We start from the raw sequence: 12,409 nt of genomic DNA, 5'->3' as shown, positions 1-12,409 counted from the left end.
GAGCAGGAGAATAAAATGGTTCATTACTACAACCTACATGTGAGTTGTAGGAAAAGAAACGCCATGAATTTTAACACACTGCAGAAAACAATCTTTTGCACTTGGTTTAACCTTCAGTATTTGTTCTTTTTCGCAGTCTTCCCTCCTGTATTTGGACTAAAGCTAAAACTGTAAAGAAATATTACACCCCGCTGCCATGGCAACTGTCGTGAAGGCAGACATGGCATTCCCGTCAGAGCTACAGGTGTCAGGCAGGTGCATTAGACCCATAGGTTCAGCCATTGGCTGACAGTTTCACACCATGCAGTCAAGGCACACTGTACACATCTAGGGAAGTGTGTCATCTTTAAAATGCTAATTAATGCTGTGGATGCTAAAGATGGTGGCATGTCCAGCTAAAAGATGGATGGACAGTTGATCACAATTTGTCCCCTTCCCCTGCCACCCCCCCCCCCCCCAATTTATAACCAAAGTTGGTCTTTATCCTTTGGGATTAGGGAACAAAGACATGATACACTTATAGGAAGTCAAATTTTCATCAGTTTTCTCACAGTCAATGGATAAATGTACTGTAAATATAATCATCATAACCAATATGTTAAGTTGGTGACAGAAATGAAAATAACACAGCTCTATTGAAAAACTCTATGCACAATCAAGATTTTTTGTTGTTGTTGGTGGGTTTTTTATGGGCTTTGACAACTGGAATGCGAGTACATCATCTTTATAGATCCCCACAGATGGCCAAATGATGAATGTCTTCGTTTTTGTGCGTGAGACTATTGAATACATGTGTAGATTGTGGAATCAGTTACCTCTTCAGTTTAGGGAACTGTCATCTACAGAGTCATTCAAATCCAAACTTAAAACTTATCTGTTCCTTTCATAATGAGGACTGTAATTGCTGTATGTCATTAATATTGGATCGATATTGTATTCTTAATTGGTATATGTTGTATTCTTTATTTGGTATATATCTGTTTTTGTTTACCATTTTCTTCTTTGTTGAAATGTTTGAATATGTGTATGCATGTAAATATATATCTTTTCATTTTTGAAATTAGCCACTTTTATTATTATTATTACATGTATGAGTTTCTTATGGAAGGAAACAGCTCTACACTATGTTATATTACTTGTGTATAAATTCAGAGTACAGTTTGAGTGATAACAAAATACATTTTTTACTCGATTCAATTATGCTGAAAAGCAATCAGCAGTTTTTGATAGTTGTATGTCAAGAAGATACAAAATAAAACAGCTGCACATGTATTCAATGTGCTGACAATCACCTTGGCGAAACAGTGAAATTTAAAGTTAAAAGGGCCATACAACAAACTAATATCAAGAAAATACTAAATGATTCAATGAAAAAACAAACAAATAAACAAACAAACCCATACTCATTTGAATAGTGCTTAACATTTCCAAAAAAGTCCTTCATTATACAACAGACAGCCACCTGTGGAGAATTCTTCATTTTCCTGTATGCAATACACAAACTGGGCTATTTTTCTGGGGTTTTTTTTCAGAAAGCTACTTTGTCATTGGATATTAAAGCAGAACATATTCAACATCCATAATTATGCATGGTCATAAAAATGGTTCTATAACATTTGCTCCTGCGACAATTGCTCCCATGATTTATTTGCCCCATAAGCCAAACATAAATTCTATGTATAAACAAACACAACCCTAACCCTCACCCTTACATCAAAATAAAACCTAAAACCCTATCACAACCCTAACCTTATGCAAGTCCTTGGAGAAAATAAGACCAGAGTACATGTAATTGTCGCAGAAGCAAATGTTGTGTCACCCATGGAAGTAATACTTCTGTTATGAAGATTGAAGCAAGTGATGTGTAAAGCACAGAACAAGCAAAGGGTGTATGTCAGCTGGCACATCACTCACATGAATGACATCAAACAAAGTCTCCACGACAGACAGTAGGAGACCATCTGGCAGTCCCCAACTGTTTATCCATTCAATAATTTGTCCCATTCAGCTCACATTAGCAGTTTAACTCAATGCTTAAGCCTTTATGCTGCATTAGCCAAGAGGATTCACTCGTTTTCTCGCGATATCCCTTCAATTGAAAGAGAAGCCAAACTGAGTGATGTACATGTATAAATTTACCCCACAGAAACATTCCAAGCAATGGGTAAGAGAAGGCCAAAGCATTCACTACAAATGCATCATACAGTACTATACATGTAGGCCTACAGTAGGACCGTGATTATCTGGCCATTGATTATCTGGATTCTAGGTTATCCAGACATTGACTGGCTGACATTTTCTTTTTTAATGTTTTCATGTATTTTCAGTGCCAAATCTCACTCAAAACAAACACACGTTCAACCATCATTGCGGGAATACATAACATGATGGGACATATTCAATTATCGCAGTAGACTTTAACTCTTTATTAAGTCAGGTCGTGAGATGATGTCAATGACTGGTGCCGCGCTTGTCACTTGCACTGAGTGCACAGCAAAGGTACAGTACAATGCTGCAGCAGTTTTCGAAGAGTCGCAATCTCGACCTCATTGTCGGTCAATATCAATCAAACAAACAATACATGAAGGGACATGAAGGGATATTATACTCAGACCTATAATTAAATTTATTTCCATGTGTAGCATATATCATGCAGTATGAAACATGACAACATCAAGCAGATAATGATAATAAATTGGTGCTAACATGTGTATACCCCTAGGGTGATATGCTAGAAAGTGCTGTACTTGAGCATATCTCTCTTATTTGAGCATATCTCTCTTATTTGGCCAAATCAATTATCCGGAGGCCCTGCGGTCCTAACGTGGCTGCATAATCGAGGTGATCCTAAATATGTTCCTAACATACAGACCAGTTTACCATTAAATAACGACGGCTAAATTGACCCTGACTGTTCAACTCAAACAGTATGGTCTAAACAAAACACCCTCTCACGCAATGATACTTGCTTTTATAAATGCAAACAAACTCCCCTGGATGTCTAGCAAACGCTCTTTCACTGCCACATAAAAGAGACTGTTCAGGGCTGTCTACAACACTGCTCATCACAACTCTGTGTCTCATTGTGTTGTTTTTCTCAGTTGACCTTCATCTCATTCTGCCCATGTGCAGAATATGTTCTTTAAACTGGCACCTATATGACATCATACATGCAGTTGGAATTATCATTTCTTGAGAGAAATAAACATACATTCTCAAGCAAATGGTATCCTCCAGTGCAAACTCACAGAAAACTGTTTGTTTGTGTGTGCGTGAGTGTGTGTGTGTTTTTTTCTGAGAGGATCCTTCCTGAACAATGTATCTCAACAGTGTTTTGAACCTTGGTGTCGATTCCTCTAGTTTTGTATAGACTGTATGCCTCATATATGCAGAAGATTAACAATGCTTTTCTTTGTAGTGCATCCTACTGTAGAACACTTGAATGAATACAATTGTATGCATTTCAAATCTGTGCATGTCTGTCACGAACCACATCTCATTTAACATTGTTTATCTAGCCCCGTATGTTGATACAAATAAACACAAACATTTTGATGTGTTATCTTGCCTTTTGTCTCATAAGATGGATTTTAAACACTGATGAATACATACATTGTATGCTTGTTGAATTTTAATCATTTTTTTTTTTTTTTTTTGGGGGGGGAGGCATTTTTGTTTGCTTTCAACAAAAGGATTTGAAAGAAAAAAAAATCCCAATGTAGGGCCTCAAGCAGCACTCACTAGCTGGACTCCCATGTGATAATAGATCATGCTAAAGTTGGGATATAAATCAAAACACTTCCACACAAAGTTCATTGCTAGAATCTAGGATTATTCTTCCTCACACATCACTATTGTAATATATAATATCTAAAACAGGACAGTGAAATGTGGCTGGATTGTCTTTACAAGTCTATGCATAGAACGTACTAAGAAGGAATTAGCTCTTACCCTACAATAATATTTAATGTTTACGTACAAGCACAGCTAATGAAATAACGAGCTTCCCGATAATCCGCAGGGGGTATTTATATATGCTTGCTGACAGAGTTTGAGTTCAAACTTTGGTTTACTTTACACGGCCACTGCAGAAGCAATTGTCAGTAAGCAAACAATTACAAGACTAGAAAAGTCAGGGCACTTAATAGAACTAAATGGGTTTTTAACTACAAGCGACAGGCCACTCTATAGCAGCTTAATTTTCCTATTGATGACATCCCAATGGTAGAGCGAAGGAAATTTGTCATCATCATTGACTAATACTTGTCAACTGAGTCACCAGCAAGAACCGAAAATTAAGTGTGCAAAGCAGGAGAAAACTTGTCCTCCAGATACATACAGTTTGTATGTAAGTAGATTACTAATAATCAAATGTATACTTAAAAGGCCAGCTGTATAGTTTGTGGTGGTATTTTCTTCAACACAATGAATTGAGCAAGCTACAATTGTATGTCAATATGAATTGTTTTGTTTTGTTGCTCACATTGCATCAGCTGCTTGAGTCACACTCCCTACAAATGACCCCAAGAAAAAAAAAAAACAGAGAGCTAAGATATAATCTCTTTTTAACTTGTCTAGAGATGCGATATGAAAGATAATTACATTAAGTGAATTATATCCAAAGACTCTTGGTCAAATTGGTCACCTCCATTTCAAACAAAATATGATAGGACTTGAAAAAAACCTCATGCAAATGTCAGACATGTGTCAGAAGTACTTCTTCAGAACCAATTGTTCTGGCAAATTCTCTGAACTATGAAGAATGCCTTTTTAACTGCCATAATAAAACATTGTAAACATATTAAATGGTCATGTCCTACATTGTGTCATCATTTCATTCTATTTTTAGCAAAGGGGAACAAATCAGGCGGATTTTCTGTCGTTTGAACATCTGGAACTGCGGAGCAACTTTTTCCGCATACGGGCCAGTCAGTCATCAGTTTGAAAAGTTTGCCCACATCACTCACTAAGTAACATCCACCAGTGTAGACTCTTTCAAGCATGGTTTATAGACGCTTTCTCAGTTCTGGTCAGACTCCAGTGGTTGTGGATACAACTGTATTATTTTAATAAGTTGTACATGAAAATTGTTGTAGGACACGCATCCAGTGGGGATGGCGAAAAGATAGAGATTGTACAGTGGACTTCCATTATAACAAAATCCTCAGGACTGGCCGTTTCCTTTCATTATATTGAAATTTCATTGTAACTGAACAAATAAACAATAAAAATCATGAAGCGGATGATGTTGCGGCCTGAATTTTTACTTCGTTGTAACCGAGATTTCGTTATAATAATAAACAGGAGTGCACTGTAGATTTAATGAGTACTGCGAGACAGTATTCACTTAGGATGGCTTGGTAACTAAGAGCCAAATAAAGGTAGTCAGAAGGCAAACCTCAGTTACATACATGTAACTATGTAAGTGCAATTCTGACAATTCCCTGTTTGTACAAAGTTACACCCTTACAGCAGTAGGGTTATGACGTTCGATGCATCAAAGCATCATAATGTAAAAATTTAATAGTCATATGAAATTGGGCTTGATCATCTTGGATCTTGAATGAGTAGACCTCCTAATGCACTTGTCAATGTAATGACGCACCCCACTACCCCCGGACATGGGTGCGTCATGGTCATTTTTTGACTGACCACACAGGGTTTTTGACGGACACCACAGTCACTTTTTTGACGGACATAACGCTGCAAGTGACGAACACCACAGTCACTTTTTTGACGGACAACACGTTGAAAGTGACGCACACCTCGGTCACTTTTTTGACGGACATCCTCGGTACATTTGACGCACCCCCGTAAATACTGAAACGATTTTTGCGTACGTTTTATTCAAGCAATTTCATTTTCTTTTGGTTCGTACACGTAATTTGTAAAAGTTTCGGCAAGTTTCCCTTACCATGTAAGCACCGTATTGTCATTCACCGTACATCACGCTGCTGCTACGATATTCCGTACAGTAGTATGTATTCTGTGCATGCAATCCATACATGACAATCACATGTGTACAGAATGCGATGTGTGTGCGCGGCCATTGCTAGTGCGGTGGATGCATACTGCTGCATGCAGCGCAGGTAGGTACACACCACGCCACGGCATTCATATTCCCGCTCGAGTACTGCGTAACTACAGCCTAGTCGCGGTACGTAGAGATTCGCACAGCTAACAGCGTCGCGCGCGCGTCTGGCCAGCTGGTCGGGCTATCCCGCGAGCAGAAAATGGCATGCGGCAGGCAGTTCTTCTGCTGCCGTTTCGACAGGAAAGATTGAACTAAGTTTTTACATCGCTGAACAGTCCCTGGTTTGAGATTGAGTATGCATGATTTCATGGGTTTGTTGGAGGGAAAATGTAAGGAGAAAGGGTGGCTTTTAAATTCTTTGCTTGCCAGATTCTGGCAAGCATTTTTTCCTCTTATTCCAAAACGCTTCCCGACTTTGATTTTCACTTGCCGCGGGAAAGCGCTCACTATAATTTCACTCGCGGTACGTGTATCCGGGACCGGTAGCGTGCAAAAATGCGTGCAGTTTTCCATAGCCAAGTAACGTACCATGACGCACCCCTCGGTTCAAAATAATGCGTGTTATTTTCCATAGCCAAGTGACGTACCATGACGCACCCCTCGGTCAAAATTTTGACCGACAATGATGGGATTTTGACGCACCCCTCGGTCAAAAATTTGACGGACAAAGCTGGTAAAATGACGAACACCTGGGTCACAAATTTGACGGACCAAACGAGGAAATGACGCACCCATGTCCGGGGGTAGTGGGGTGAGTCATTACATTGACAAGTGCATAAACATCTCCTGTGCTGTGGAGAACTTTTAAACTGGAGGCTATGTACCACGTAATCAAGGTACATTGTAAGATGGGGTCTAATCTCCCATCCACAGATGTCTTGGCTTTCCACTCAAACTCCTTGAGAATCAAGCACAGTCATCAAATGAGTTCAACATATTTTCTATATTTTAGATCTAAACCGTGTCTATCTAAATCTATTGACAAGTATTGTATGTCTACATCATGTCTAACCTTAAGCTAAAATTTTTCAAGTTTGTGATTGCAAGATCATTGATTGTAATAATTCCATTGTAACTGCCACAACTAGAGGCAGAGCCTAGTGAAGGTGAGTGTTACTGGCGTGAGTTATTGGTGTAAAATGGTGTTATTCAATTGGCGTAAAAACACACGTCATTAAAACCAAAACAACAACAAGAAGTACATGTAGTGGTGGTCTACAAAGCATGGACTACTAGGTCCATGGTCAAAGCAATCCACACCAAACGGGCAAGCTTCCAAAACACGAAAAGCGACGGTTTTGCTCTGCTCCGCCTGCGCCTCCTGCATATTGGAATCTGGACAGACAGTCCGTGGTACAGTATGTTGGTCAGTGTTGGTGGATGCCAGGATGGTATCAAGTGGTATGAATGCGATTAAGCGTTAGAACTGAATAGAAGCCACTAAGCTTGAATGAAATGCTTACCGAATTGGCTTGCCTCCTTTCCCACATTCAAAATATGCTCTCAATACAGCTGCGACATTTTGTGCATATCATAGTTCACTTTTTGGTTGCTGAAATTGTGTCCTCTTCGGGCAACGTCGATGACATACGCGTTCGAGTTGAGCGATGAGTGCAGCTCCAGGCAGGTGTAATTCTGCACCCATATAGATCTAGGTGAGTGGTGGTTTGTGTAGCAAGCTACGAGCAGCACGCAAAAAGCTTCCCTTCACCATCGATACGTAGTCGTCACACATCCTGCCTACCACTCCATACTGTATGAACATTGGTCCATTCCTTGAAATCATCAGTGTGTTCACGGGATAAAAGGAGGAGGGCCGCAATTACAAATGCCGCAAGGTGGCGCTGCTCTACCAGTATTATTTTTGCACGTTGCGTTGCTTGTCTGTTTCTATTTTGGCCATGCATTTTCGTTCTTTCGTTCTTCCCTTGTTCAAGTGTTTCATTTTTCGACAAAAGCATATAGATATCATTTTTGGGTAACAGAAAATAAGGTGCGTAAAAGTATGCAAAATGAAAAGAGTGTACAAAAATAAATGTAGAACCTTGCGATAATCATACATTGTCATAAAATAAAACAAAAAATGATCAGAGGGAAGTAAACAATATGCAATACGCAGGGAAACAATATATGGTTTTCTGTCCCCCCCCCCCCCCCCGTCCCGATGATGGGATTCTATAATTCTATATATATATATATATATATATATATATATATATATATATATATATATATATATATATATCTTATACAAAACCATAGCTTCTGCAAAGGAAACCTTGCATCTGACAGGTTTGGGTTTGTTTGTTTTTTAATTGATCTTACAGTGAATCGAGCGCAAGATCAATATTGATCTCAAGTTTGTTTCAAAGAGATTACGCTTGATTTAAAGCAAAGGGTTAATAGCAGACCGAGCGTAATTAACTTTATTGAATTGCATCAATTGTAAGATCACTTGTAAGATCAATCTTTATGAAACCAGCCCCTTATCATACAAAGAGAGAGACAGAGAGAGAGAGAGAGTGAGAGAGAAAGAGAAATTAAATGTTATTGTTGCGACAGCATATGACCAAAAGAAGCATGGTTTTATGGTTTCATGGTTTTATACTATTTATAGGCTTGTATCATCAGTGGCACTACCTGACCTCGCGCACCATGCATATTATGTACTTCAAATATTCAAATTTCAAATTTCAAACATTATTTTCACTTTTTTTTCAACAGAATGTACAAGAAACAAAGTTATGATAAATTTGACATGCGAGTCGTTGAGAATATACATAGCCAGACAGGGATAACAAAATGTTCATGTCTACATGATCACTACAAAAAAGAAACATACACTCTATGTATACACTCTGCGAAAAAAAAAAGTGGAGGTACCCACTCAAAAGACTATGATTGTTTCATCATGGGTACCTCTGAGGGAAAGGGGGAAATAAGGGGGGGGGGGTGAAAAGCTTACAACTATACAAAGCTTTTCAGCAGAACAGACTGTGTAACCGTGAGGGCACGTATGGAATATTATTGGTATTCTATATTTTTTTCCCAACCGGTGTATCTCAAAATAATTACATGTATATTGTTATAGAATAGTATATCATTTACTCATTATTTATCTAGCGATCCACGTCCGACAAGCTTTGCTTTTTAGTGGATCACTATTTTCCATAATCGAATTTATTTTCCGCTCGCCCACGAAGTATTAATACAGTGTTTTTCCTAAATATTGTACATGTTATATGTTGTTCTATAATTTGTCTCGTATTATTATATATATATTACATGAATCTTTTGCAAACGTTTGAACAATATTATTTCATCACAATTCATGTATACTTTGTACTATGTTTTTTGATTTTCGATGATTGGAAATAAACTATGATTGAATTGAAGTGATTGAATACTAGTACGCAGTAAAAAATAATGATCGATTCCTCAAGAGAACGCAGCAAGATAATGTCGTACTTACGAAATACATTACAAAATTTTATTCATTTGGTTGCATTATAAAACTTCAAAAGAAACACCTTCAATCTATTTATAAATGAATTCGATGAAGGTGCATTCTTTATGTCCATAGGGAGGTATAGTATGTGTATATTTGTATGTGTATTGTACATGTGTTGGTCTGTTTCTCAAAATATCGTGCATTCAGTTATTGAAGTCGCATAAAGCAAAAAAAAAAATAACTACATGATTGCACAATGTACTTCTAAAACGCAAATCACATCCCTATGCGGTACTATAATCATGTACCTCAACAAACTTACGTGCAAACAAACAAACAAACAAACACGCACACACTTTTTATAGATATTGATTAATCATCACTATGGTCAGAGTAACGAAATTGAGTCACCCCCCCCCCCCCAAAAAAAAAAAAACAAAACAAAGAAAACAAAACAAAGCAATTGCATGCAAACTAATACATAAGTAACACTGCCCAGACGTACAGTCTGCAATATAATGTTGTTGCAATTCATACGTTACTCGCAATAAATTTCAAATCAAATTGTGTTGGTATATTCGGCAGTGTATTCGTCATCGGATCACCCCGCCCCAGCCAGGCACACAGTATACATTATCACCACAGTGCCATAGAGTGATGTAGGAAAAGCAATATTAAAAGACGCATTTAGCTCTAAAATAATGACACAACAATCATTATTTTTCAATTTCAATTTCAACTTTATTTTCGTATTTCTCGATGGAAAATACACAAAGTATAACAAAATATGATAATACATAATAATTTGTGATAGCGCGCATGGGAACATACAAAATTAAAAAAAAAATATATATATATATATCATATTACCTAACATACACACACAATTACACTTTTCGAATAATTTCTATTGCTTATTCCACATTTTTTTTTAACACAAATGTAAAAAACATACAATCACTTTGATCGTGTTAAGACATAGAACCAAACAATTATGGATTTTTTTCTATAATGTATTATAGGCCTATATACAAATCAACTATTTACTATTAAACCCCCCCCCCTGAAAATACAGTTTTAAATCTTCGTGATCAACTTAATATCATCGAGATCACACATACACACACACATAAACACACTCAGACATACAATAGGCCTATACATGCCTATATGCATTGCACCGAAGTTCCCTCCTCCGCACGGTAAGCGGTATATTACATCTATGATGAAAGAACAATGGCCAACCCGGATGCAGACCCGCCGGTGGTTGAGATGTTCCATTTGTTCCGAACTGCCGAACAGTCACTATACACTCTTCAATCTATAGCGAGTATTAGAATGTTAGATGCATGTGCATAGGACCTATACAACGATAATTTATACGGAGGTGCAAGTTCTTTATAGCCACGTTTTACCAGGAAGGTGGGAAGAGAGTACCTCGGTTCTTCTATAAACATGGTTTTGCAGTAAAATAGGGATTAAAGGAAACCAAAATCCCAAGAGCGGTGTGGATTGAGTGAAAGCAGCAATACTAGATCACATCAGCGAAAGTTTGAGGAAAATCGGAAGATCGATGCAAAAGTTATGAATTTGTAAAGTAAAGTTTTGGTGTTGGGACCATGGATCACTGAGGAGACTACTAGAGTTCAAGACGTCATTTATGGACAACAATGCAAAGAAAATATAAAGAAAATTCAACTTGCTTTCACTTATCTTTTTATCACCCCATAATATCAAAGCGAATAGTCATGTAATATTGATACATGTCTTTAATATTGAAATAATGACGAGAAACCCTGTATTATACGTTCAGTTTGTATAGACGAAAATCAAACAAGCAGAACAAATAATTGTAAAATCAATCTGACAAATAGAAATACATAGGTTTTTTATTTGACAGTTTAACGTGTTTTCATGAAATATCGATATCACATATTTTAATAAGGATCAAATTACAGGTATATTTGGCACTGGCATTTTCTAACAATCATCACCTATAAGCTGAAAACCCATCTTTGGACTTTGATCGCAACCGTAGAGATAAAGATTATATCCCTAACGTGATTGCAACCCTCATTAGACACGAACAAGTGGTTTTGTCTTTCATTTTCTTTATTATACCCAACTTTGATAAACCCGTTCGATTTGCTTGGTGAAATAAGAACAGCAACAAAATTTTCCTTTCAGATAAGTTAACTGGAACATGGATTTTACTCCACTTTCTATATAGTTAGAACAGCAATGCCGTCAGCTTACGTGCATGGCCGCCGATTTTTTTAAATTTCATTTATTCATTTTCAAGGGGGGGGGGGGGTGAAATTTCCATGGTAAATCCCTTCCCCAGACGGGAAGAATTTAAGGACAGAACCTTCATCTTTTTTTAAAGAACCCCCCACTAAAAATTGGGAAGGGGGTGGGGGGCTGCAGCCCCCGGTTCCGCAGCCCTATACGGACAACCTACAAGTCAGGCTGGTACTAGTCTAGCCAAGGAGGTATGAGAGAACTCTCATACCTCCTTGGTATAGTTTATAATGACTATATGGCGTGCGAACTTCTGGGAAGACAAATTAATTTGAATGGATGTTAACTAAGACATGCATATAGGCACGCATATATACATACAACATGCACAGATTAAGACACAAATAAAGACTTCATGAAACCTGATTAGTTCTTTGTTTGTTTGTTTCTTTGCTTTCTTGCTTTCTTGCTTTTTGCAGAGAAAAATTGGTGGATATTGAGAACTTGCTGTCAGTGTCAAAACATCAAGAAACCACAAAGCCATGCCTCTAGCAGGAGGGGAGTCTTTTGGTCATCTCGGCAATTGGCCATCTAAGCAATTGGTCATCTCAGCAGTGGGTCAAGGGAATGCGTAATTAAATTTACATTAAAAAAGTGACCACTTGGGAAATCCCTCATTTAAA

At 37.7% G+C, this 12,409-nt stretch overlaps 1 protein-coding gene across 1 annotated transcript in view; it reads right to left on the bottom strand.

The window, feature by feature from the left end:
* Positions 1 to 7,662, bottom strand: part of LOC139718307 (uncharacterized) — a 78,733-nt gene extending 71,071 nt beyond the window's left edge. Inside the window, exon 1 of the mRNA XM_071629790.1 lies at positions 7,498 to 7,662. The gene's annotated coding sequence lies outside the window, so the exon portion shown is untranslated. The remainder of the gene's footprint in view (positions 1 to 7,497) is intronic.
* Positions 7,663 to 12,409: the final 4,747 nt, after the last annotated feature.

The sequence above is a fragment of the Diadema antillarum genome, unplaced genomic scaffold, assembly GCF_040938485.1.
Source record: "Diadema antillarum isolate AM-2024a unplaced genomic scaffold, OU_Dant_1.0 scf00000092, whole genome shotgun sequence".
NCBI classification, from domain to species: domain Eukaryota; kingdom Metazoa; phylum Echinodermata; class Echinoidea; order Diadematoida; family Diadematidae; genus Diadema; species Diadema antillarum.
The sequence above is the reverse complement of the archived record's forward strand: the minus strand, read 5'-3'. Positions and strand labels throughout refer to the sequence as shown.